A 26,280-nucleotide genomic window follows, 5' to 3' on the forward strand; every position below is an offset into this window, starting at 1 on the left:
AGAAAAGTGGAGTACCATTAAATGTACTAACCTACACATAATATAAGTACCAAAAGGACAGAAAAAAAAGAAGTCTTCAAATAAATAATGCCTCAAACTTCTCCAATTCACTGAAAAACTATGACCGATAGCCTACACACCTAGGAAGCTGAATGAACTTCAAACGTGATCAACTCAAAATACCCACAAATAGACACATCATTGTAAAAATACTGAATGGCGAAGACAGGAGAGAACCTTGAAAAAAGCAAGAGAAAATGAATGTGCATTAAAAGGAACCACAACAAAGTTAAAAGCTCACTTCTCAGGAGAAACAAGTCCAGAAGGCAGCCAAAAACACATTTGAAGTGCTCAAAGGAAAAAAAAACCCTGTCAACAAAGAAGTCTATACACAGCAAAGATATACCTCAAAAATGAAGGGGAAATAAAGAACTTTCCCAAAGCAAAAACTAAAATAACTTGTTGCTAGAAAACTTGTTTTATAAAAAATATTAACAGAATTTTTTAGCCTCAAGATTATAAATTCTAATTCACATGAGTAAAGACCACTAGCAGAAATAGTTACAAAAGACACTCGAAATGCATATTTTTTTCTGATTCATAACTCGCTAAAAAAGCTACTATATAAAAATAATTATATAAAGTAATGGCTGTATTACATTTTTTAGTCCTATAACATAAGAAATGTGACAGAACTATAGTGTATCTGCCAATAACAGCACAAGGGAAGTGCGTGGGGACAAGGCTGTAATTGCTACGGAAATGGTGGCAGATGGTAAAGTAATAATTACGAAAATATACTGTAAGAAAATATACTGTTGGATTTGTATTATAATAAACTTAATACGTATAACAGTAATACCATCAGAAGGGGGGAAAGGATAGGGCTGTGTAGTAATACTAGCAGCATTTCTACATCTCACTGGACTGGTTCAGTTGCTCAGTCGTGTCTCACTCTTTGAGACTCCATAGACTGTAGCTCACCAGGCTCTCTGTCCTCCACTGTCTCCCCGAGTTTGCTCTAATTCATGTCCATTGAGTCGGTCATGCCATCCAAGCATCTCATCCTCTGTCACCCCTCTCTCCTCCCACCTTCAATCTTTCCCAGCATCAAGGTCTTTTCCAATGAGTTGGCTCTTTGGATCAGGTGGCCAAAGTATTAGAGTTTCAGCATCAGTCCTTCTAATGAATATTCAGGGTTGATTCCTTTTACAATTGCCTGATTTGATCTCCTTGCAGTTCAAGGGACTCTCAAGAGTCTTCTCTAGCACCACAGTTTGCAAGCATCAATTCTTCAGTGCTCAGCCTTCATTACAAACCAACTCTCACATCACATGTGATTACTGGAAAAACCATAGCTTTGACTATATGGACCTTTGTCCACGCAGCTCAGTGATAAAGAATTTGCCTGCCAAGCAGGAGATGAGAGTTCAGTCTCTGGGTCGTGAAGATCCTCTGGAGAAGGGAATGGTAACCCACTCCAGTATTCCTGCCTGGAGAATTCCATGGACAGAGAAACCTGGTGGGCTACAGTCCATGGGGTCGTGAAAGAGTCAGACATGACTGAGGGACTGAACAACAAAGACCCATCACTGGGCTTGAGCTACTATAAATCTGAAGCTGCTTCTAATATGTTAAGATATATATGGCAGGCCTTAGAGCAACCACTAAAAAATAACTCAAAAATACAGTGGCCAATTCACACCCACCAGGATGACTCTTATCAAAAAACCAAAATAAAAAACAACAAACGAAAATAACAAGGATGTGGAGAAACTGGAACCTTTGTTATTTGGTGGCTGACGGAAATGTAAAATGATGTAGCCATTATGAAAAAGTGCTATGGCAACTTCTCAGACTTTAAGCAGTTCTACCTCTGTGTTTATGCCCAAAAGAAGTGAAAGCAGGGACTGAAACATACCTGTGCTCTGATATTCTCAGCAACTTTATTCACAATGGACAAAAGGTGGAAATGACCCAAGTGTTTGCGGGTGGATGAATGGATCAACAAATTATGGTACATACATACAACAGAATATTATTTTAAATGATTTAGATGGTAAGTTTTAAGCTATGGGTATCTTACCCATAATAAAAAAACTTAATTGTAACTACAGGGTAGACGAAAATTTTCCAGTCTTACAACAGAATGATCTCTATCCGTTTCCAAGGCAAACCATTCAATATCACCATAATCCAAGTCTATGCCCCAACCTGTAATGCTGAAGAAGCTGAAGTTGAATGGTTCTATGAAGACCTACAAGACCTTTTAGAACTAATACCCAAAACAGATGTCCTTTTCATTATAGGGGACTGGAATGCAAAAGTAGGAAGTCAAGAAACACCTGGTATAACAGGCAACTTTGGCCTTGGAATACAGAATGAAGCAGGGCAAAGGCTAACACAGGTTTGCCAAGACAACACACTGGTCACAGCAAACACCCTCTTCCAACAACACAAGAGAAGACTCTACACATGGACATCACTAGACGGTCAACACTGGAATCAGACTGATTATATTCTTTGCAGCCAAAGATGGAGAAGCTCTATACAGTCAGCAAAAACAAGGCCAGGAGCTGACTGTGGCTCAGATCATGAGCTCCTTATTGCCAAATTCAGACTTAAATTGAAGAAAGTAGGGAAAACCACGAGACCATTCAGGTATGACCTAAATCAATCCCTTATGATTATACAGTGGAAGTGAGAAATAGATTTAAGGGACTAGATCTGATAGAGTGCCTGATGAACTATGGAATGAAGTTCATGACATTGTACAGGAGACAGGGATCATGACCACCCCCATGGAAAAGAAATGCAAAAATGCAAAATGGCTGTCTGGGGAGGCCTTACAAATAGCTGTGAAAAGAAGCGAAGTGAAAAGCAGAGGAGAAAAGCAAAGATATAAGCATCTGAATGCAGAGTTCCAAAGAATAACAAGGAGAGAGAAGAAAGCCTTCCTCAGCAATCAATGCAAAGAAATAGAGGAAAACAACAGAATGGGAAAGACTAGAGATGTCTTCAAGAAAATTAGAGATACCAAGGGAACATTTCATGCAAAGATGGGCTCGATAAAGGACAGAAATGGTATGGACCTAACAGAAGCAGAAGATATTAAGAAGAAGTGGCAAGAATACACAGAAGAACTGTACAAAAGAGATCTTTACGACCAAGATAATCATGATGGTGTGATCACTCACCCAGAGCCAAACATTCTGGAATGTTAAGTCAAGTGGGCCTTAGAAAGCATTACTAGGAACAAAGCTAGTGGAGGTGATGGAATTCCAGTTGAGTTATTTCAAATCCTGAAAGATGATGCTGTGAAAGTGCTACACTCATTATGCCAGCAAATTTGGAAAACTCAGCAGTGGCCACAGGACTGGAAAAGGTCAGTTTTCATTCCAATCCCAAAGAAAGGCAATGCCAAATAATGCTCCAACTACCGCACAATTGCACTCATCTCACACGCTAGTAAAGTAATGCTCAAAATTCTCCAAGCCAGGCTTCAGCAGTACGTGAACCGTGAACTTCCAGATGTTCATGCTGGTTCTAGAAAAGGCAGAGGAAACAGAGATCAAATTGCCAACATCTGCTGGATCATGGAAAAAGCAAGAGAGTTCCAGAAAAACACCTATTTCTGCTTTATTGACTATGCCAAAGCCTTTGACTGTGTGGATCACAATCAACTGTGGAAAATTCTTCAAGAGATGGGAATACCAGACCACCTGAGCTGCCTCTTGAGAAACCTATATGCAGGTCAGGAAGCAACAGTTAGAACTGGACATGGAACAACAGACTGGTTCAAATAGGAAAAGGAGTATGTCAAGGCTGTATATTGTCACCCTGCTTATTTAACTTCTATGCAGAGTACATCATGAGAAACACTGGGTTGGAAGAAGCACAAGCTGGAATCAAGATTGTTGGGAGAAATATCAATAAGCTCAGATATGCAGATGACACCACCCTTATGGCAGAAAGTGAAGAGGAACTAAAGACCCTCTTGATGAAAGTGAAAGAGAGTGAAAAAGTTGGCTTAAAGCTCAACATTCAGAAAACGAAGATCATGGCATCTGGTCCCATCACTTCATGGCAAATAGATGGAGAAACAGTGGAAACAGTGGCAGACTTTTTTTGGGGCTCCAAAATCACTGCAGATGGTGACTGCAGCCATGAAATTAAAAGACACTTACTCCTTGGAAGGCAAGTTATGACCAGCCTAGACAGTCTATTAAAAAGCAGCGACACTACTTTGCCAACAAAGGTCCATCTAGTCAAGGCTATGGTTTTTCCTGTGGTCATGTAGGGATGTGAGAGTTGGACTGTCAAGAAAGCTGAGCGCCGAAGAATTGATGCTTTTGAACTGTGGTGTTGGAGAAGACTCTTGAGAGTCCCTTGGACTGCAAGGAGATCCAACCAGTCCATCCTAAAGGAGACCAGTCCTGGGTGTTCATTGGAAGGAATGATGCTAAAGCTGAAACTCCAGTACTTTGGCCACCTCATGCACAGAGTTTACTCATTGGAAAAGACTCCGATGCTGGGAGGGATTGGGGGCAAGAGGCGAAGGGGACGACAGAGGATGAGATGGCTGGATGGCATCACCGACTCAATGGACGTGAGTTAGAGTGAACTCCGGGAGTTGGTGATGGACAGGGAGGCCTGGCGTGCTGAGATTCATGGGGTCACAAAGAGTCGGACATGACTAAGTGACTGAACTGAACTGAACTGAACTCAGTCACCATTCCCAGGAGTAGTGAGTACTGGTTCCTATCAATCGTCCTAATAATAGCACCTCAGAGAATTATTTTATGCCTCAGGCTTGGCTTTGTAGAATTAACCTCATGAAGTGAATCCTTGCTTTTCCTTCAATATACCAACTTCCTATTATTAAATAAAACAAACAGACAAACAGAAACATATTTCCTTAGTGCTTAACTACAACTTTATTTTTTTGGCTTGTGGGATCTCAGTTTGCCATCAAAGATCAAACATGTGTCCCCTGCAGTGGAAGCATGGAATCCTAACCACAAGACTGCCAGGGAATTCTTCCCAACTGAATTTTAAGAGCTATGAATGAACACCAGGGAGATTATTCAGCAATATTACTAGTTGCTGAAGGAACCGCTATTTGAACAGGCAGGTAAAGCAGGGACTCCTTGGCTCAGCTAGCAATCTCTTCTGTCTCTAGTGAAACACTTAGGTTAAGCCCTAAATTCTAGTCCCTTCCCCAGTGTTATAAAAACATTAAAATTGGGATAAATAACACTAATAAGGGCTACTACCTAAGGAAAAAGCAAGGAACCTGAACTAGGGCCCTATGGAGAGAAAACTATCTATAATCATAAATGTAAGAAGCGGCCTGATACAATAGAAGGTGAGAGCGGTTTGCAATCAGAAAGAAAAAATAGAATGAAAAAGTCATTAATGAGATTAAAATGTTACCATGAGATTAAAATGTTACCTTAGAAAATATTATGCAAGGCCAAAGAAATCAGTGAAGGAAAAACACAGAAACAAAAATGAGATATATCTCTAAATGAGATACATAGGGGCAAAAATAAAACAGCAGACTTAAATCCAACTACAACTAACACAACATTGTTAATCAACTATACTCCAATATAAAATAAAAAATTTAAAAATTCAACTATATTAATAATAACATTAAATGTAAATAGGTTGAACAATCCAACTAAAAGGCAGAAATTGTCAGACTGGATTAAAAACTCTTTATTATCTACTGAAGATGTACTTTAAATTGAAAGATACAAATAGGTTTAAAGTAAAAAAATGAAAAAGATATTATCAGGAAAACAGTACCCACAGCAAAGCTGGAGTAACTAGTATCAGGCAAAACAGAGTTTAAAACAAAAAACATGTTACTAGAGATAAATGGGGCTATTGCATAATGATAAAAAGGTGAATCCATCTGGAAGACATAACAAAGATACATGCACTTAACATCATAGCACTGAAATATATGAAGCAAAAACTGACATAATTTAAGAGGGAAAAGGACAATTCAACAGTAAGAGAGGTTTCAATACCCCAATTTACAATGAGGCAGACGATCAAGAAGGAATGAGAAGACACGCGCAACACAGGACACTCCAGGTACCAGCAGCGGGACACCTTCTCAACAGCACACAGCAGATTCTCCAGGACAGACCAGATGCTGGAGCATAAAACGACCTTAACAAGTTAACAAAGATAAAAGTAATAGGAAGTATGTTCTCTGGTCACAGTGCAATAAAATTAAGAGTCAACAACATGGAGATTTGGAAAAGTCAAAAATAAATGAAAATTAAGCAACACTCAACAACCAGTGGGTCAAAGAAGAACTAAAAAGGGCATCAGAAAATACTTTTAGATGAATGAAAATGAAGACAGCATAACAGAATTTATAGAATGCAGTTAAAGCAGTGCTTAGGTGGAAATACATAGCTGCAAATGCCTTTGTTGATAAAGCAGAAAGATCACAAATCAATAACCTATCCTTCCACTTTACGACACTGAAAAAGACACTGCAAACTAAACAAAGCAAGCAGAAGGAAGGCAATTATACAGATTATAAGAGCAGAAGTTAATGAAACTAAGGACAGAAAAACAACAGAGAAGATCAACAAAGCACAAATGTTTAAAACAGCATTACCAGCAATAGCCAAAAGGTGAAAATAATCCGAATGTCCACTGACTAGAGAGTGGAAAGACAAAATGTGGTATGTCCATCAAATGGAATAGTATTTGTCCACAGAAATGAGTGAGGCACTTTCTACACACGCTACAACATGGACAAAGCTTGAAGACATTACGCTGCATGAAAGAAGCCAGCCACAAAAGACCATGCACCACGCAAGCCCCTCCTACAGAAGTCAGAGCAGTAGGGACAGAGAGCTGGGCTGCTTAGGGACACGAGAGGGCGGCGGAGCCACGGGCAGTGGCTGGGAGCTAAAGGGCACGCAGTTCCGTCCTGAAGTAACAAAGATGTTCCAAACCCGACTGCGGTGACGGCTGCACGGATCTATGAATATACCCCAAACCATCCAATTGCAGGCTTCAAATGAGCAAATGATAGCTCAGGAGAACTGCTGCTGCTGCTGCTGCTTAAATATCACTTCTCGTAGTGCCTCCCAGCATGAGCACAGACACAACGTGTCCTCCTTTACTTTTTGCAGGTAGCATCACAGAGAATATTAGAGAACTGGGTGGGGATTAAAATGCTATTCATTATCTTGTGTCAAATGCGGACAGAAGAGAATTTGGAAGATCAGATTTGAATTTAAAGTAACTTTTGCTGCAGGTTACATGGTTCATCCTGTGCAGCTTTATACCTACTTTTCTAAAGATAATGCTGCAGGCTGGTTGTGATTGGAATGAAATTTCATCTTCCAAGTGCCAGCCGTAAGCGTTTTTGCGAGTGTACCCCCGCTGGAAGGATTTCAGCATCAGCTTATCTCTGGGGTCAGAGCAACACATACATCCCGCAACTGACTAGTTTTCTTGTCCCCTTAGGACAAACTCTGAGGAAAAAGGTACAATTTAACGTTTACATGACTTTTTTTTTTTCTTAAACAGAAGATAAAGTTATCATGCAGATGATTTTACAGGTAGTACCAATGAGAGAAAGTGAGACATCTGAAGGGTTTATCTATGCAGGGTCGTCAGCAGCCCTGGCTGGGAAACTGTAAGATATTCAGTGTCTGATATCTGCATTCTGTCAGAATTGGGAGAACAAAGTCAGAGGTCCTATTTGTAATATCAGATTCTCTTGCATCTCACAGATAATGGTACCTCAGTTAAATGCCTTGCATATACAGAATAAACATCAGTTATGAAGCATGCTCCAGCTCTATTGATAGACCGAAGGATGATATTTTGTTGGCACAAAAGGCCCTGGCTTCAGACGTCTGGGTGCGAATTCCTGAGAAAACCAGAGCGCCTGCAGAAGGGCCCCCCTCGGCTCTGCTGAGGCCCACCACCCGCTCGGTCTTGGGGGTCTCCATGCTGTCCACAGGTTTGTGTGCAGAACCAGAACCCCAGCCACACAGCAGGCCATTCTCGCTGGGCTCTCAACTGTGAGAGGAGGGCTCCGTGAATGCTGACCCTGGCAGCTCCGCTCCAGTCCCAGCTTAGAGCGTGCCATCTTCCGCGATTCCGCAAAAACCGTTCTGTTGACTTCCTAACATGTTCCCATACGGTGGTGGCGGGGCAGTTGCTCAGCAGTGTCTGACTCTTGCAACCCCATGGACTGTAGCCCGCTGGGCTCCTCTGTACGTGGGATTCTCCAGGCGAGAACGCTGGAGTGTGCGAGTACATAAGGTGGCTTCTGCCCTCAGGAGAGTCGGTCTGGAGAGGAGGCAGACGTAAATAGTCTCAGAATACCACGAGGTGAGAGGACAAGATACGCTGGTACCTGGAAGGGAGGACCATCAACTCTTCCTGGAGAATGTGCGTGTTTGGAGTGAGGTATGGGGAAGACTGGAGAAGGCAATGGCACCCCACTCCAGTACTCTTGCCTGGAAAATCCCATGGACGAAGGAGCCTGGTGGGCTACAGTCCAAGGGGTCGTGAAGAATCGGACACGACTAAGAGACTTCACTTTCACTTTTCACTTTCATGCATTGGAGAAGGAAATGGCAACCCACTCCACTGTTCTTGCCTGGAGAATCCCAGGGACGGGGGAGCCTGGTAGACTGCCGTCTATGGGGTCGCAGAGAGTCGGACACGACTGAAGTGACTTAGCAGCAGCATGGGGAAGACTATATAGGCTTGAGATGTGTCTTGAAAGAATGACTTGCTTGATAAACTAAGGGAAGAGAATTACCGCAGTGGAGGGACCCTCACGTGCTACAAAGGGGCTGCCGGGGGACCCTGGGCGCTGTGGCCCTGGGTGCTGCAGCCTCAGGGGCAAGACGGGAGGGCCTGCAGAAGGTGGAACCACCTGCTGGAGGGCATTGATCCTCCCTTCAGGAGGCGAACACTGTCTGAGCCCCCGAAGGATGGAACTTCCTCAGGGTGAGGGTCAGGACAGACCCTGAGACACAGAGTCGGCTTAAGGGTAAACTCCATGAGAGATAAAGGGCAAAGGGAAAACCCCGCAAGGCAGAGAACAGGTGCACTTGTTAAACTGAATTTTCTAAAAACACCCAGCCCTTTGTCTCCTTCTGAAAGCGAGCACTTTTAACTGACAAAAAGGCCAGACCAGGCTCCCCGGGAGCTGACGTCAATGGGCTTTCTGCCTGAGGAAGGACCTCAGAGCCGCCCCGAAGGGCTTGAGTCTAATCTCGGCACAGGCCGGCAGCACCCTTCCACGGCGACAGCTGGGGCGGCACTGCCGTGGGGCACGCGCGTATACAGGCCCGCACAGGGACGCTCCGCAGCACGGCAGACACCTGAGCGCCAAGGAGCAGGCCGTCGGGATCGACAAGCTCCAGGCGGGAGTGGCAGCACGTGGCACACTCAGGCGTGTGCTAAGCGAAGAAGCCGTGCACGACTCAAGGGGGCGGGGAGCGGGGCTGGACAAAGGCGGCCCGCTGTGCGCACAGGAAGCCGGGCTGGCAGCCGGCTCGGGCCTCCCACGTCATCCAAGCAGCGAGAACGGCTCGTTACAGTCACTCGCGCTATCTAATCTGCTAGAACCAGAGGAACACAGGGGCTCTGATACTCGTATTACACAAGACGACGGCACGCAGAAGCAGGATTTGCCCTGGGAAAGGCCACTGCCGACAAGGAGCAGGCCGGGGAGAACCCACGGCCTCGGGAAGGCGCGCGGAGGCCCGGCGCTCACCACCCAGCCCGCCACCCGGAGACCGCCTGAGCAAAAGAGCCGGACAGCGCCTCTCAGAGGCAAAGGCACACACGCCACTCATGCAGGAACAGCGCGCAGTGGGGAAGGGAAGGGCGTGTCGTGTTGCACACCTCGGGTCCTGGAGCTGTATAAACCTGCGAATAATTATTTCAGTAAGGCAGGACTGCAGCCACTCCCGCCGGTTCCAGTAGTGCAGACTCTGGGATCACTGTGTCACACCATCTCACACACACAGTGTCACACCGTCTCTGTGTTACACCATCTCATACACACAGTTTCACACCGTCTCACGCCATGTCACACCATCTCACACACACAGTGTCACACCGTCTCACACCATGTCACACTGTCTCACACTGTGTCACACCATATTACACATAGTACACAGTGTCACACCATCTCACACTGTGTCACACCGTATCACACACAGTGTCATACCATCTCACACAATGTCACACTGTCTCACATCATCTCGCACTGTCTCACAGCCACACCACATTACACACACAGTACACAGTGTCACACCATCTCACAGTGTCATACGATCTCACACAGTGTCACACTGTCTCACACCATGTCACACTGTCTCACACTGTGTCACACCATCTCACACACACAGTGTCACACCATCTCACACAATGTCACAGTGTCTCACACCATGTCACACCATCTCACACTGTGTCACACCATATTACACAGTACACAGTGCCACACCATCTCACAAAGTGCCACACCATCTTACACCATGTCACAGTCTCACACTGTGTCACACCATCTCACACAGTGTCACACTGTCTCACACACAATGTTAACACCATCTCACACCATCTTACACACAATGTCACACTGTCTCACACCATCTCACATACACAGTGTCACACCATCTCACACTGTCTCACACTGTGTCACACCATCTCATAGTGTCACACCATCTTACACTATGTCACTGTCTCACACACACTGTGTCACACCATCTCACACTGTCTCACACCATCTCACACACACAGTGCCACACCATCTCACACTGTCTCACACTGTGTCACACCATCTCATACACAGTGTCACACCATCTTACACCATGTCACACTGTCTCACACCGTGTCACACCGGGGAGTGGCCCAGCCGCTCCTAGGAAGGGCTGCGGCGCTGGCGCTCTGCCGCCTGGAGGGGAGGTTGATGCAACTGTCACGTTAGCCTCCTCCAGGGATGGCGAGGGGGGCAAAAAACATGGCCTCGCTTTGCCAGGTTTAGAGCTGTAAGAGGTTTTGGGGGCAACATCATACAAAGATAAAGACACAGCTGGGCTCCTTCTGTGCTCACTCCCTGTTAGCTCTCTGCCCCCGCCCTGAGTTCCAAGGAAGCAACACATAGCAGAGACTGTCCGCCAGCTCAGAGCCTTCAACAGTAAGTTCAAAAGTCATAGATCTGAAGTTAAGGAACATGCAAATGGAGCTGAGGCTATCTTCCAAGAACAACGATAAGAAATATTACTCATCTGAGAGCTCAGAAACTCTGTCCAATTTGCTAAATTACTCCAAAGACCATGCTGTACCTTGCTGTTCATTCTGTAAATCTTGGTCTTAGGCCGGAGGCAAGAAAATGTGACCTGACCTTCTCTGGGGCCTCCCATCTTCCACCTCCATCCTGCCTCTTCAGCACCTCCTAATCATCAGTCCTTCCCAACAGCAACCCTCACCAAAGGCCATGGGACAGCATGGCACTGAGAAGCTGACCAGGGACAGCCAGCCTGTCTCTGCTTCTTTTCACACCCCCTGAGATTCTCTGAGAAGAAGTGGAGGTGGCCAGTCCCTCAGCAGTAAGGATGTGACTTCGCAAGTCAGAAAGTCAGCTTGCAAGGAAGAATGGAAGCAACAATCAGCTACTGGAGTTGTCAAGCCATGGGGAACACAGCTTCTAAGCATCTCCTTTCTCCACACATTTTCCCAGGCAGCTGCACACACCCCCAAACGTATTCACACGTGTTCACCAAGGAGGGGGTAAACCCAGCTGCAGCAGCGTCGCACACGACGGTGAGTTGTCCCTAACAGAGAAATCCTGTAAACGTTTGGGAACGGGCTCAAGTTCTCAGGCTCTGGGCCAGCAAACACTGTGGGCGTTGTTGGCTGTGGTCCTTGAGCGATACCCACTGCCAGCTGAACAGGGGCACACAATGCCAACAGCTCTGGAGGAACCCGCGTGTGCTCCTTTAAAGAAAGGGAGAGTAGCGTGGGGTCAGGAAAGAGAGCGAGCAAAGACCCAGGAGAACCCACGTAAACTATGAGTCAGCCACCATCCCCACTGCCTGTCTGCTGGGGGCCTGGCTGAGAGCGCTCCAGGGAGAGCTGGCGGCAGGAAGGCTTCCCTGTCCAGTGCTCCCTCCCAGACGAGTTCACACAGAGGTGACATACGTTATCCTGTCACCACTCAGACCCCTCAGAGGCGCTTCTGTCCTTACCATCACACCTCTGAATTCACCAGTGTGCTGACATTAAGAGGGGACAGAAATCAATGAGATTTGATCAACAGCAAAAATTCCTGATAATTAGGTTTTGAGGACAGGTTTCACTGAACAGGAAATGTACCTTTTCGTAGATCTGGAGAAGTGTGAGAGATTAATAACATAAACACAAAAAAAGCTACAAACCCACACAGATAGACAAAAAACCATTCCTGTCATACACCTCATCATCTTTATGGTCCAACTCTCACATCCATACATGACCACTGGAAAAACCATAGCTTTGACTAGAGGGACCTTTGTTGGCAAAGTAATGTCTCTGCTTTTGAATATGCTGTCTAGTTTTGTCACAGATGTTCAGGCAAGGAGCAGCATTTTAATTTTGTGCTGCAGTCATGGTCTGCAATGATTTTTGGAGCCCAAGAAAGTAAAATTTGTCACTGTTTCCACTTTTTCCCCATCTATTTGCCATGAAGTGCAACCCTGAATATTCATTGGAAGGACTGATGCTGAAGCTGAAGCTCAAATACTTTGGTCATCTGATGCGAAGAGCTGACTCATTCAAAAAGACCCTGATGCTGGGAAAGATTAAGGGCAACAGGAGATGAGGGCAACAGAGGATGAGATAGTTAGATAGCATCACTGACTCAATGGACATGAGTTTGAGCAAACTCCAGGAGATGGTGATGGACAGGGAGGCCTGGCGTGCTGCAGTCCCTGGGGTCACAAAGAGTCGGACCTGACTGAGTGGCTGAACAACATAATACACCTGATCATCTTATGGTTTTGACTGATTGAGTGAAAGTCACCCAGTCGTGTTTGACTCTTTTCCACCCCATGAACTGTATAGTTCATGGACTTCTCCTGGCCAGAATACTGGAGTGGGTAGCCTTTCCCTCTTCAGAGAATCTTCCCAACCTAGGGATTGAACCCAGGTCTCCCACATTGCAGGCGGATTCTTTACCAGCTGAGCCACCAGGGAAGCCTAAGAATACTGGAGTGGGCAGCCTATCCCTTCTCCAGCAGATCTTCCCAACCCAGGAATTAAATTGGAGTCTCCTGCATTGAAGGCAGATTCTTCACCAGCTGAGCTACTAGGGAAGCCCTCATACATTTTTGGTCAAGGGGAAAAAAGTCATACTGTAGAAAAATAGAACAAATTAATTCCATCATCAGTTGATAGCAGTCCACAACCAAGCGTACAGTTACAGCGTATATCCGGGACTTCCTCTCCTCCTCGTTTCTGACCCTGCCTTTCACATCACCTCCTTTCAGCAATCGTCCTCTTTTCACCCTGGACCCTACTGTCCTCATGGGCAAGCGCAATCCCGACGCTGCAGCAGGTGGCTTCTCCTGCGTCACCAGCGCCCAGCACTCCAGTTCTCATTGGCCCCCGCCTGTCCTCCACCCAGATGCCAGGGAGCACCCCACAGCCCCTGATAGAGCCATGAGGACAGGACTCAGGAATTCTTGCAACATTTCAAATAGAAAACCTTTCAAAGCACAGAGATGGCTTTAGGCTTCACCATGTTCCCTGAGCACCTCGCATGATGCCAAAAGCAGAGTAGTCTTCTAAAAAATGCTTTTTGGGGTGGTGAGGCAGAGTCCATGAACTCAAGAACTTATTCAAATAACCTGTTGTTATAGAATTGAGTGATATCAAATACAATTGACAGTAAGTAGACCTTCGGCGGGAAAATATTCATACACAGTTTTTGGTTTTTGATCTTTTGATATAAAAGATGGCTATTAAAATTTACATACTAGACAATTTTGATAAAAGGTAAAATATGGGGTGTGTTTTTAAAAAAGATGCCTCATGACTTTAAAAATATCACAACTGCCTGTGGATTACTAAGATGATAACTAAAAATCACTGTTGGTGGGAATGCAAACTAGTACAGCCACTATGGAGAACAGTATGGAGATTCCTTAAAAAACTGGAAACAGAACTGCCATATGACCCAGCAATCCCACTGCTGGACATACACACTGAGGAAACCAGAACTGAAAGAGACACATGTACCCCAATATTCATCGCAGCACTGTTTATAATAGCCAGGACATGGAAGCAACCTAGATGTCCATCAGCAGACGAATGGATAAGAAAGCTGTGGTACATATACACAATGGAGTATTACTCAGCCATTAAAAAGAATACATTTGAATCAGTTCTAATGAGGTGGATGAAACTGGAGCCTATTATACAGAGTGAAGTAAGCCAGAAAGAAAAACACCAATACAGTATACTAATGCAAATATACGGAATTTAGAAAGATGGTAATGATAACCCTGTATGTGAGACAGCAAAAGAGACACAGATGTATAGAACAGTCTTTTGGAGTCTGTGGGAGAGGGAGAGGGTGGGATGTTTTGGGAGAATGGCATTGAAACATGTACAATATCATATAAGAAATGAATCGCCAGTCCAGGTTTGATGCAGGATACAAGATGCTTGGGGCTTGTATGGCGTCATACATACAAAGGGCTTGTATGGGGTCCCACCTCCCTCCCCGTAACATTCCTCTGGGAGACGGCACAGGGAGGGAGGTGGGAGTGGGGTTCAGGATGGGGAACATGTGTACAGCCGTGGCAGATTCATGTTGATGTATAGCAAAACCAATAATGTAAAATAAAAAAATTTTTTTAAGTCATTTGCTAATGAGGAACCCTTCATTTAAACATTGACAAGCTCAGGAGTTTCAATTTACCATGTGAGTTCCCCACCTCCAAAAAGAGTTAAGATTGACTAGAACAGTAACACAAGTGACCCAAGAAAGAGTCAGGCAAGCTGTGGTCCTCCTGGAGTGCGGAGGTAATGGGATGCCTGTCCTCCCAGTGGGATGGCCATCCTCCTCCTCGTACAGCATCCTAACACTGGTGACAGAGACACATCCAGAAAGATGTGGATGGACGGACGGCTGACATGGTGCAGTGGTTTCAGAAAAGCCCACTTGAGTGGTGCTGAGCTTAGTAGGGAGGGGAAAAATAAAAGTCTGAGAACAAGAGCATCCCCGTCACCAGACGATGTTCTCAGTGGGGCAGCAGGTGCACCAGGCGATGTGACCATGGTCTAGGGAAGCGTCCTTCAGGATGCGATCGCCCTGCACCTTCACTCTGCATCCGTAAGCAAATCCTCACTGCTATTCTGGCTTCCTAGACATCTCAGTATCAGGAAAGAGGTTTCCATGGATTACAGACAGGAAGATTCTGGTTACTAGAAAGAGACTGTCATTGTTACAAGTCAACTGGTCCTCTGATAACTACTTGAGATGGCAGTCAATTACCCAACATGAATACTTATTTTATGCTTTTGAACTGTGGTGTTGGAGAAGACTCTTGAGAGTCCCTTGGACTGCAAGGAGATCCAGCCTGTCAATCCTAAAGGAAATCAGTCCTGAATATTCATTGGAAGGACTGATGTTGAAGCTGAAATTCCAATACTTTGGCCATCTGATGTGAAGAACCGACTCACTGGAAAAGACCCTGATGCTGGGAAAGATTGAAGGCAGGAGGAAAAGGGGACAAAAGAGGATGGGATTGTTGGATGGCATCACCGACGCAATGGACATGAGTTTGAATTGGCTCTGGGAGTTGGTGATGGGCAGGGAAGCCTGGCGTGCTGCAGTCCATGGGGTCACACAGAGTCAGACACAGTTGAACAACTGAACTGAATACTTATTTATGTAGGGTAACTGACAAAGATCAGTGTCTCATCCTTCTTGGCTGAGAACAGGGCTTGAACCAGAGTCAGATCCAGAGGCCCTGTCCCCCCCAACCTCCATCCTGTTCTCTCACTTGATCCCAATAACTCTCTTTAGCCTCAGTGTTAAACCTTCCTCCACTTAAAACTTCAAAGACTATGATTAAATCAATCCATCCTTCTAGAAGCTTCATGGTAGCCATGACAAAAAAAGGAGAGAAACTGTGGTAGAGAATTAGTTCTCATTACCTGATGAAAGGATTCTTTGGAAACAATATTAAAATCCGATTTTCATTCACCATGAAGACATTAGAGAAATAAAGATTCATGTATGACAATTTACATGATTTCATTCAAGAAAAGCAAATTTTTCAAGAGTTTTAAAATGTTGAGAGACTATTCTTAGACTTAACCCCAGGGCTATCCCATCAGAGTAAGTAGTTCAGAATTTGCTTAAGCCTTTGACAAATGCTAACACTGTAATCCTAACTAGGAATGCTAACATATAAAAGTTGAAATTCTAAAGTTTATTTCAAGTCAATTGTTCAAAACATGAAATATATCTCCATGGAAACAGCAACCTTAAAATTATGGGAATTGCTGGGGCAGAAGCCCAGGAAATCCTATTTGACCCCAAACGTAGCTGAAATGGTGCTCATAGATGTCATGAGCAAATACCATGGCTGGATCGCTGGCCCCTGAGCCAGGTTGCCCCAGGCTGCATAGTGGCTCCCCAGCCCTGCTGATTCTCTCCAAAACAGGGTTGTACAGACCACTCCTCTCTGCTCACAACCAAGTTTCAGGGTGCCCAGACCCTGGTCAGGGCCCTGCCCACCGACGTCCCAGAGACAGCGTGGAGCCCAGACTCAGAGGCCCCCCTTCCACTCGTCATTTGAGGAAGCTAGCCTCCCTGAGCCTCCAGGTCACATGGAATGTGCTAATGAGCCCTGTGCTTCAGGACACCCCAGGGTGGAGGACAGGAAGCTCCTCTGTGGATCACCACACAGTCTCGGCTTCTAGGGAATCCTGTACTGAGTTTCAAATAATTGAATTACAAGCAAAAAGTTGAAGTATTATTGTTGGAGTTGCCTTTACTATATTTTTACTGACTTTTTGTGTTCAATTTTCTTCTCTTACAATAAACTGGTTAGTATTAATAGCTGTTGATTTGGGGTTCACCTCTGCAATTCACACAGGCAACCTAAGATTTCCTGTCTCCTAAATCTTCCAGTGTATGGTATGGCTTTTGCTATGTTCCTCATTCAGGATTGACAAATCCCTTTTCAGCTTGCTTTGCTCCCTTTTCCAATGAATAGTTCCTCTTCTTCCAGGCTAATTTTTCTTTAGGCTTCCCTGGTGGCTCAGACGATAAAGAATCTGCCTGCAATTCAGGAGACCTGGGTTCAGTCTCTGGGTCGGGAAGAACCCCTGAGAAGGAAATGGCAACCCATTCACTCCAGAATTCTTGCCTAGAGAATTCCATGGATAGAGGAGCCTGGCAGGCTACAGTCCATGGGGTCACAAAGAGTCGGATTTGACTGAGCGACTAACACTTTCACTGTTTCACACAGGCCTTTGTGGGAGAACTCTCAGCAGCCTGGCCCCCAGAATGTGCTGTGGAAACAGATTGCTTCTGCGCTCTTCTCTGAGTAGCCACTCACCACGTGCGGCCACTGAGCACTGCTAATGCGGTAGTGTGATTGAGAAACTGAATTTTTAATTCCATTGACCTTTGATGAATTTAAATGACAGTAGCCACAGAGGGCAAGTGGCTACCCAATAATGTAAAGACGCTGTTATTGGTTTCCACACTGGACTTGTATTTGACGTTAGACTTGACTTTGCACGTGTGTGTGTGTGTGTGTGTGTGTGTGTGTCTAACTGTCTGCAGCTGGCTGGCACTGCTTTTTCTTCAAGGCATCTTGACTGGTGGGATAAGCAGCTTTTTTCCTATGATTAAGGCTGAAGGGAAACTATAGATCTTGCTCTGGAGACTACTATAGATCGGAGGTGATCTCCACCTGGCTAGAGGATGACCGAGTTTGCTACGGAGAGGGAGAGGGTTCAGTCACTCTGCCCGGCCCCATATTAAAATAAATTAAGAGTAAACAAACCCTTCTGACCCCACCTCCCTGACAGCTTATCATCCTACCTCCTTGTTCTAGGAGCAAACCCCACGGCAAGAGTGCTCCACGCCTGCTGCCTTCCGTGCCCACCGTTCTGCCTGGGCACCCCCCCAACTCTTTCAGCCCTTGGCCCACCCCGTCAGCCCCCCGTTCTGCCTGGGCCCCCCTGTCAGCCCCACGTTCTGCCTGGGCCCCCGTCAGCCCCATGTTCTGCCTGGGCCCCCCCATTAGCCCCACGTTCTGCCTGGGCCCCCCCATTAGCCCCACGTTCTGCCTGGGCCCCCGTCAGCCCCACGTTCTGCCTGGGCCCCCCGTCAGCCCCACGTTCTGCCTGGGCCCCCCCGACAGCTCCACGTTCTGCCTGGGCCCCCCCATCAGCCCCACGTTCTGCCTGGGCCCCCCCGACAGCCCCACGTTCTGCCTGGGCCCCCCAACAGCCCCACGTTCTGCCTGGGCCCCCCGACTGCCCCACGTTCTGCCTGGGCCCCCCGTCAGCCCCACGTTCTGCCTGGGCCCGCCCCCAACAGCCCCCGGCCCGGCCCCGCTGGGAACAGCTCTTCCACAGGTCTACGCGGGGCCCACGCTGCCCAGCCCTGCCCTCCGCTCTCCAGGCCCTTTGTCACCTGCTCGCTTTCTCCCGGAAAGGCTCCCCCTTCTCAGCCTCTGGTCCCACCCGCCTGGCCTCCCGCCCCCGTAGCCTCCGAAGGCGCACCGGCTTCCAGAGGCCGCAGGGCTCACTCCTCACTGGGACCCGGCACTTCCCTTGGAGCCCCCAGCCTGTGCCACGAGCTCACCCACCACACGGCTTCTCACCACCTGTCAGTCCCCGCAGCACCAGCACCCGTGCTATCTACTCAGTGAAGAGCATGCCTGACCTAACCTTAAAAATCAAAGAGATAAAGAGCGAGCATATTGGTCAAACAGACCTTCAAACATGGGAAAAGTAAGTGAAAGAGCCAAAAGCCACGCAGGTTTTCCAGAAAATTCATGTCAGGCTGCCTGCATTGCTGGGAACCACACTAACATCAACCATGCCCACCTCTCTCCCAATCGTGCAGAGCTTTTTTGGCCACTGTCCACGAAGCCCCCGCTCGGATGAAGAGGGGTTCTCAGAGAAGGGGGAGACGGGCTGAGGGGAGGGGCGCGTCACAGCAGGCCTTCCTTCGTACCTGAGGCATCGCAGGCGTCCAGGCCGCCTTCCGCTGGCTCATGGCTCATCTGCTCCTGGGGGTCTGTCCTGCTTCTCAGGGTCAGCAAAGCGGGTCCTCTGCTCCCGCTCTTCAGTGTGAAAGGGAGGCAGCTGGCTGGAGAGAACAAGAGGAGACAGTGTTAATGTCGATGAACAGCGAGGCGTGGGACTTCCCAGGTGTGCAGTGGTATACAGTCTGCCTGCCGGTACAGGAGACGAGAGAGATGTGGGTTCTGTCCCTGGGTGGGGAAGAGCCCCTGGAGGAGGGCGTGGCGACCTGCTCCAGTATTCTTGCCCGGAAAATTTCAAGGACAGAGGGGCCTGTGGCTATGGTCCAGGGGATGGCAAAGAGTCAACCACAACTGAGAGACTGAGCACACACACACACACACACACCCCCAGTGAAACATGCCACTACAACCAGGAATGGGGCCCTCCCTGAAAGTCTCCAACCACAGGCAGATGACTCTTTGTGTGCCTTTGTGCCCACTCCCTGACAAAGGTCTGTCTCAGCTGCAGGATTTGGTCTGAGAATTACTTCATCTATAAGGTACCTGGGGAGGGGGAGACAAGAAAGGTGCCCTGTACCTTTCACTCCCTGGTGGCTCAGACAGTAAAGAACCTGCCTGCAATGCAGGAGATGGGGGTTCAATCCCTAGGTTGGGAAGATCCCCTGGAGAAGGGCATAGCTATCCACTCCAGCATTCTTGCCCAGAGAATTCTATGGACAGAGGAGCCTGGCGGGCTGCAGTCCACGGGGTCACAAAGAGTTGGATGAGGCTGAGAGACTAACAGTTTCACTTTCCCTTCACCCTTCACCCAGCTTTAACTACTGGGTCCCAATGGCATCCTCTATTAAGAACCTGCTGGCTTTGAAAAATACCAAAGTGGCTTGGGGGAGTTTGCAACTTCAGCTCTTCTTCTGTTGAAAGTAACTTGTTACAGTAAATATGATTTTTAGTAATAACAGTTTGGCCTTTTCTTGAAAATCAATTAGAAGAAGTAGGTTCATCTCTCATTTGCAATCGGAATGGCTTTCTAGAGTGGGAGGGATGGGACAGAGGTCCAGTTATCCAGTGGGAGCTGCCCACGGCCCTGGCATTTCCACAGGCCAGAGCGGAGCCAGTGACCGCCATCGTAGTCAACAGAGCTGGAGAGCACTTTTCTAGAGCCAGACCTCAGGGGCCCAGTGCTTCAGTAAGACCACGAAGGAGCTGGGGACCACTGAACAGCACAGGCAGAAGACCTGGGCACTGCGTGCTGAGAAAAAAAGCAAGGACTGAGGAGAGGAGCAAAGGGGACTGAAGACAAAGAGACATGGGAGCAAACAAGCCCAGAAGCACACCAAACGGCCGTCCTCTTCAGCCGTTAGCCCAGCCCTCTCCGTGCCGTTCGCAGCAGGGAGGGGAGCCAGGGGAGAGCCAGGACTTCAGGCATTAAGACGTGTGCGTGAGGCGTCTGTGGGTCTCTGGCTTGCTATTCTCACCTTTCACATATAAATAACTAACAGGAAAGCCAAGGTCACAGATGTCTGAAGTGAAAAATCATACAACACTCGACTGTAAGGAATTTTTAAGTCCTACGTACAGATTCTAGAATGTTTTATTGGTGAAAGGAGGACTTCTGATATGTAATAGACATTCATACATATGATTATTTTAAGACAGCTTCACGAAGGCATAGCTGACACCTAAACTGCCCATATTTAAACACAGCACTTGGATGAATCGGGATACATGTATGCACCCGTGAAACCACCAGCATAACATTTTGAGTAATTAGAGTAGTGTGGAAACGAAAACACAGAATGGAGCAAATGCTGGAGTCAGACGACTAACATCCTAGTCTGAGCTTCAGTATTCCCCACGCAGCACAGACAGGTAACATCACACGCCTCATACCAGAGTCACACTACGGGCTCGACGCAGGTTCACGAGCACTGCCTCTTTCATGCGGACAACCCACCGGGCGGCAGCGATGTGAACCGGCAGGCAGGGCAGGGCCGGGTGTGGGGCATCCCCAGTTTTGCCTTCCTGACCCCTCCAGTCTCCAGGCTTGCGTGGTGTAATAGATCACGCGTACGTGCGTGTGTGCTAAGTCACGTCAGTCATGTCCAACTCTTTGCAACCCCATGGACTGTAGCCTGCCAGGCTCCTCTGTCCATGAGATCCTCCAAGCAAGAATCCTGGAGTGGGTTGCCATGCCCTTCTTTGGGGGGATCTTCCTGACCCAGGGATTGAACCCACGTCTCTTATGCCTCCTGCGTTGGTAGGCAGCACCTGGGAAGCCCATAATAGATCACATATGTTCCTTTAAAATTTCAGGATATTCTAATGATATCTGTGTCTAAAAGACCAGAGCCAAAGTTTCTTTCTAAAATAAGAGGAATAGACAGTGGCTAAGACCCAGGACATCACGGGTCAGCAGGAGGTGCCCTTCTCCTGAAAAGCTGCAACAGGCAGAGCAGGTGACACCTCTCTGCCCTGAGGACTCTCCCTGCCTGCAGCTGGGACAGCTTCCGGGACTGCGCTATAGGCACACACAAGCCGGTTGTCAGACTAGGGGACACAGGAACTGGATCACAGAGGAGGCCTCTGGGGCCCTTGAGAGAAATCCACTGACTGACACGTTCAGGAGTCTGCTGTGACCATCTGGATTCAGTCCAGGGCCGAGGGCTGCAGAGAGTCACTGTTCTGCACACAAGCGATGGGCACACAAGAAGGTGTGTGTGTGAACACAGAGGGTGCTGCACTGGGCTCCAATGATGCCAAGCCCAGCAGGTAGGTCAGCAGAGCACCTAGGGGCGACTGCTCTTCCCTGCAAAGCTCGGATGAGCAGAGACTGGGAGCTCTGGGGCCAGACCAGCAGGGTGATCTGCCCTTGGCAGGAGCCCAGGCCCACACATGGGCTGTGGGCACAGGGCGGAGGTGGGGATGGGCTTGAAGCAGCAGAGGCTGGTAGTCCTGAGGACAGGGGGCAGCGGAGAGAGACTGAGAGGGCGTAAAACGGCACCGGAGTTCTCAAACCTGGAGAGGCTGAGGGACGCAGATGACAAACATTTCTGAGATAAGCAGCCCCATTTTTATATGGATGAAAACCAGCATTTAAAGTTTTTTAATATAAGATGAAAAACATTAGTCCTAGACAACATGCCGCACACAGACTTGACAATCACCCAGCAGAAGCTGCACGTGCATTGATAAAGATCATCTAAATTTAAGCCAATCTCGAATTTAGGCATTTCCCTCCAAATAAACCATTCAGCGGATTCCAGGAAGGCTGTGTTTTGGAGCCACTGAAAAGACCATGTTTTCCTGAAGGAGAAAAGACATGCATAGGAGTATCGGATTCCAAGAGGAGAAGGGGGAGACATGACAAGCGAGGACACACACATTCACACATGCACACACGTGCACACACATGCACACACACGTAAACACGCCAAGCCTCTTTCAGAGAGTGAGAGCTTGGCCGTATGGAAGGCCAGCCAGATGGATCAGGGCCCAGAAAGAAGACAATACAAAACTGCCTGACAGAAAGCAGGGATGATCCAATGGCTCTAGAACAGTGGGGGCTTCTTCTGGGGGCAGCCGCTCTCTGCATTCTGAAATTGTGGGAGTCCAGCCTGATTTCCCAGCACCTGTATCCTTCACTCTGGACTAACTCAGGTTACTCTTACAAATTGCTTTCTACCCAGCCTTATCCTGGAGAAGGAAATGGCAACCCACTCCAGTACTCATGCCTGGAGAATCCCAGGGTGGGCTACAGTCCATGGGGTCACAAAGAGTCAGACACGACTGAGTGACTAGCACAAAAGCCTTAGCCTCTTCCACCAGAGCACTCAGGTTTCCCTTCCTTCTCTACACCATCCCTGGGAGTTGAGGAAATGCAGGCTCCTTGACCATGGCAGGCCGTCCGCTTAGGGACGAGGCCACAGAGTAAGTAACTTCACCCGTGGAGGACAAACCTCGGAAGAGCAGAGTTCTAGCAGGAAGACCACAGAGCGTGCTCTCGTCCAGACTGCAGAAACCAGGTGCCCGGGTGCCAGGCCAGCACTCTGCACCCAACAACAGTCAGGGAGTCTTTCCGACAATGGGGCACTGAGGCCGGAGTGGTAAATTTCCACAACTGTAAAATGCACAATTTATTTACAATCGATTCAGTTTGTGAAATTCACAGCATGGCTGCTTTACAAAAGCAGCTCCTCCGTTTTCCTTTATTTTCTGAATGAGCTCAGGCACCCAGTAGGGCAAGGCACGAGAAGGGGTGTCAGGATGGAACACGCCCGCAGGCACGCTGAGAGGCCGGTCCCGCTGTGCAGGACCCGGTGCCCCGTGAGGACCGTGGAAGCAGCGCTGTCCCTGGCCATCAGCAGCCTTCAGAGGGCCAGGGCTCAGGAAGCAGTTTCAGGAGCGCTTGGGGCAGGGCGTGGAGGTAAGGTGGGAGGCATTCTGAGAAGAGCTGACGCTTGGAGATGCGAAGCAGAGGGGGCAGGATGAGGCCTGTGTGGAGAATGCGCTGGAAGAGATCTGCCTTAGGCTGATGGAGCCTGGAGCACGGCTTTAATAAGGGAAGGAGAAGCTGGTGACGACAGGGACTCACGTTTATGGATGAGCAGTCAGGGTGCAGAGCCTGACTGCTGTGTGAGGAACTGGATGAGGAGGAAGATGTTATGCCTCAGGGAAGGAGGGAAGACAGGTCTCTGTGCATTTAGGAAAAAGGGTGAAGACAAAGAATTCTGTCATGAAGAAAACTAAGAGAGAGGAGGCACTCAAGATGGTTTTGAACATCTGAGCAAGATGAAATACCTGGGAACGCAAATGTTTTCTTTTTAATGGTTATTCCTGACTTGAAATTTTTTTAAATCTCGGTGCATACGCACATAAGCTTTTACGATTTTACCATAAAACTTTATCATTTTTACCTTTTAAAAGTGTTTGGTTCACTGTCCAAAGTGTAAAAGTCCCTGTCGTCACCAGCTTCTTCTTCCCTTATTAAAGCCGAGCTCCAGGCTCCATGAGCCTAAGGCAGATCTCTTTGAAAGTGTTAAGCGCACTCACCTTGCTGTACAGACATGATCACAGTCTGTCTCCAAAAGTCTTTTCATCTTCATAAACTGAAGCTCTGGGCCCACTGAAAGCTACCCCCTAGGCTTTCCACTTCGAGCCCTGGGAACCACCAATCTGCTTTCCATCTCTGTCAACCTGACTTCTCTAGGAACCCTGAGTGGAATCGTGCAGTATTTGTCCTTTTGCAACTTAAGTTTCTCTCAGTTAACATACTGCCCAAGCCTCGTCTATGCTGCTGTGTGTGTCAGAGTTCCCTGCCTCTACGGTGAGGAATATTCTACTGAGTGGATATAGCCACATTCTTTCATCCATTCATCCCTTGATGGATACCTGGGTTGCTTCTACCTTTTGGCAACTGTGAACATAAATAGGCATGTACAACTATCTCTTTGAACTCTGCCTTCATGTCTCTTGGGTATACTTCCAGAAGTGAAATTGTTGGATCATATATTTTTGAAGAGTCGTCACACTATTTTCCACTGCTGCTGGATAACTTTCACATTCCCATCCACATTCCACAAGGGTCCAACATTTCTATATCCTCAGCAGCTCTTGTTCTTTTCTTATTTTCCTTTTTATATATTCAAAAAAAAAAACAGTTATTCTGAGGGATGTGAAGTGGTATCTCATTTTGGTCTTGATCTGTATTCCTCTAATGCTTCCTAATGGTAAGCATCTTTTCATGTGCTTACTGAACATTAGTATGCCTTCCTCAGAGAAATGTTTATTCAAGTCTTTTGTCCATTTTATAATCGGATTGATTTTTGTTGTTGTTGAGTTGCAGGTGTGCTTTATACAGTCTGGATGGCAATCCACTATCAGATACATGATTTGCAAATATTCTGTCCCATTCTGTGGGCTGCCTTTTCACTCTGTCTATTGTGCCCAAAATTAAAATTAAAACTTTCAAATTTTGATGAAGTTCAATTCTCCCTTTTTCACTGTCATCTATGCTTTGGTATCATAGCCAGGAAATCATTGTAAATCCAGGATCATAAAGTTTTCTTTTTATTTTCTCTTAAGAGTTTTATAGTTTTAACCTATATGGTTAGGCCCTTGGTAAATTTTGAGTTAATTTTTTGAAAATGTGAAATATAGCAGAAATTTACTTGTCATCCTTGCACATAAGCCATGCTATTCTTCTCTAAGTTCCAATTTTAGTACACGTTCTGCCAAACCAAGCGCTGAAACAAAATCCTTGGAAGAAATGCATTAACATAAGTATATGAAAATAAGACTGTTTATGATACACTTACAGTAATAAACGCTCTCACTGTCTAACTTGAGGATTCAACGTATTTATCCTGGCTCCACCAGATGCTTTAACTGTCACTGTTTAAGCCCAACTTTGCCTCCTCCACTCGAAGTGAAGCATTTCCTTAAGGTTCTGACCCTGACTCGCACATGTTCTATAATTATTCTCCAGGCTTACGCCAATGTCTTTCCCACTCTCAGTGACAAACCAATAGGAACACAGCAAGATTTTTAGGTCCTCTTATCAATTTTCCATAATTTACAGATGGAAGCCATGATGAAGACATTTCAAAGACATTAGATATTGATTCATACAAGGGGGTTGGTCTGAAAGCCTTACATCGAGAGTCCAGACCTGCAGACACTTTCCCCCATCCCTAGAAGAAGCAAAGGATTTATTCTTGGGACAAACTAAAGCAGAGAGACTCTGAAGTCAGACACACTGGGGAGAGGATGGAGAACGCTGCACACAGAGGAGGGCAGAGCTGAGGCTCTAGACTGACAGGAACACGGTTAAGAAGCAGCATTTCTGAATGTAGGGCGCCCCGCCACTGCCCCAGCTGCCTCTTCCCACGCGGCTGCTGGAATGTGCGCTTCCAGTGTCTACTCCTGCACCCACCCTGCCCTGACAGGAGACAGGAGGCCTCTTCCCCAGAACGGACCATGCCAGAGACAAGAC

The 26,280-nt window shown here is 47.1% G+C and overlaps 1 long non-coding RNA gene and 1 other non-coding gene across 2 annotated transcripts in view; both read right to left on the reverse strand.

The window, feature by feature from the left end:
- Nucleotides 1–26,280, reverse strand: part of LOC129619499 (uncharacterized) — an 83,509-nt gene that overhangs the window by 31,784 nt on the left and 25,445 nt on the right. Inside the window, exon 2 of the long non-coding RNA XR_008697908.1 lies at nucleotides 19,259–19,393. This is a non-coding gene — a long non-coding RNA (uncharacterized LOC129619499). The remainder of the gene's footprint in view (nucleotides 1–19,258; nucleotides 19,394–26,280) is intronic.
- On the reverse strand, nucleotides 25,429–25,530 carry LOC129620312 (U6 spliceosomal RNA). Its single transcript, XR_008698495.1, has one exon. It is a non-coding gene; the product is annotated as a U6 spliceosomal RNA (small nuclear RNA).

Source organism: Bubalus kerabau, chromosome 9, assembly GCF_029407905.1.
Source record: "Bubalus kerabau isolate K-KA32 ecotype Philippines breed swamp buffalo chromosome 9, PCC_UOA_SB_1v2, whole genome shotgun sequence".
In the NCBI taxonomy this organism is placed as follows: Eukaryota; Metazoa; Chordata; class Mammalia; order Artiodactyla; family Bovidae; genus Bubalus; species Bubalus kerabau.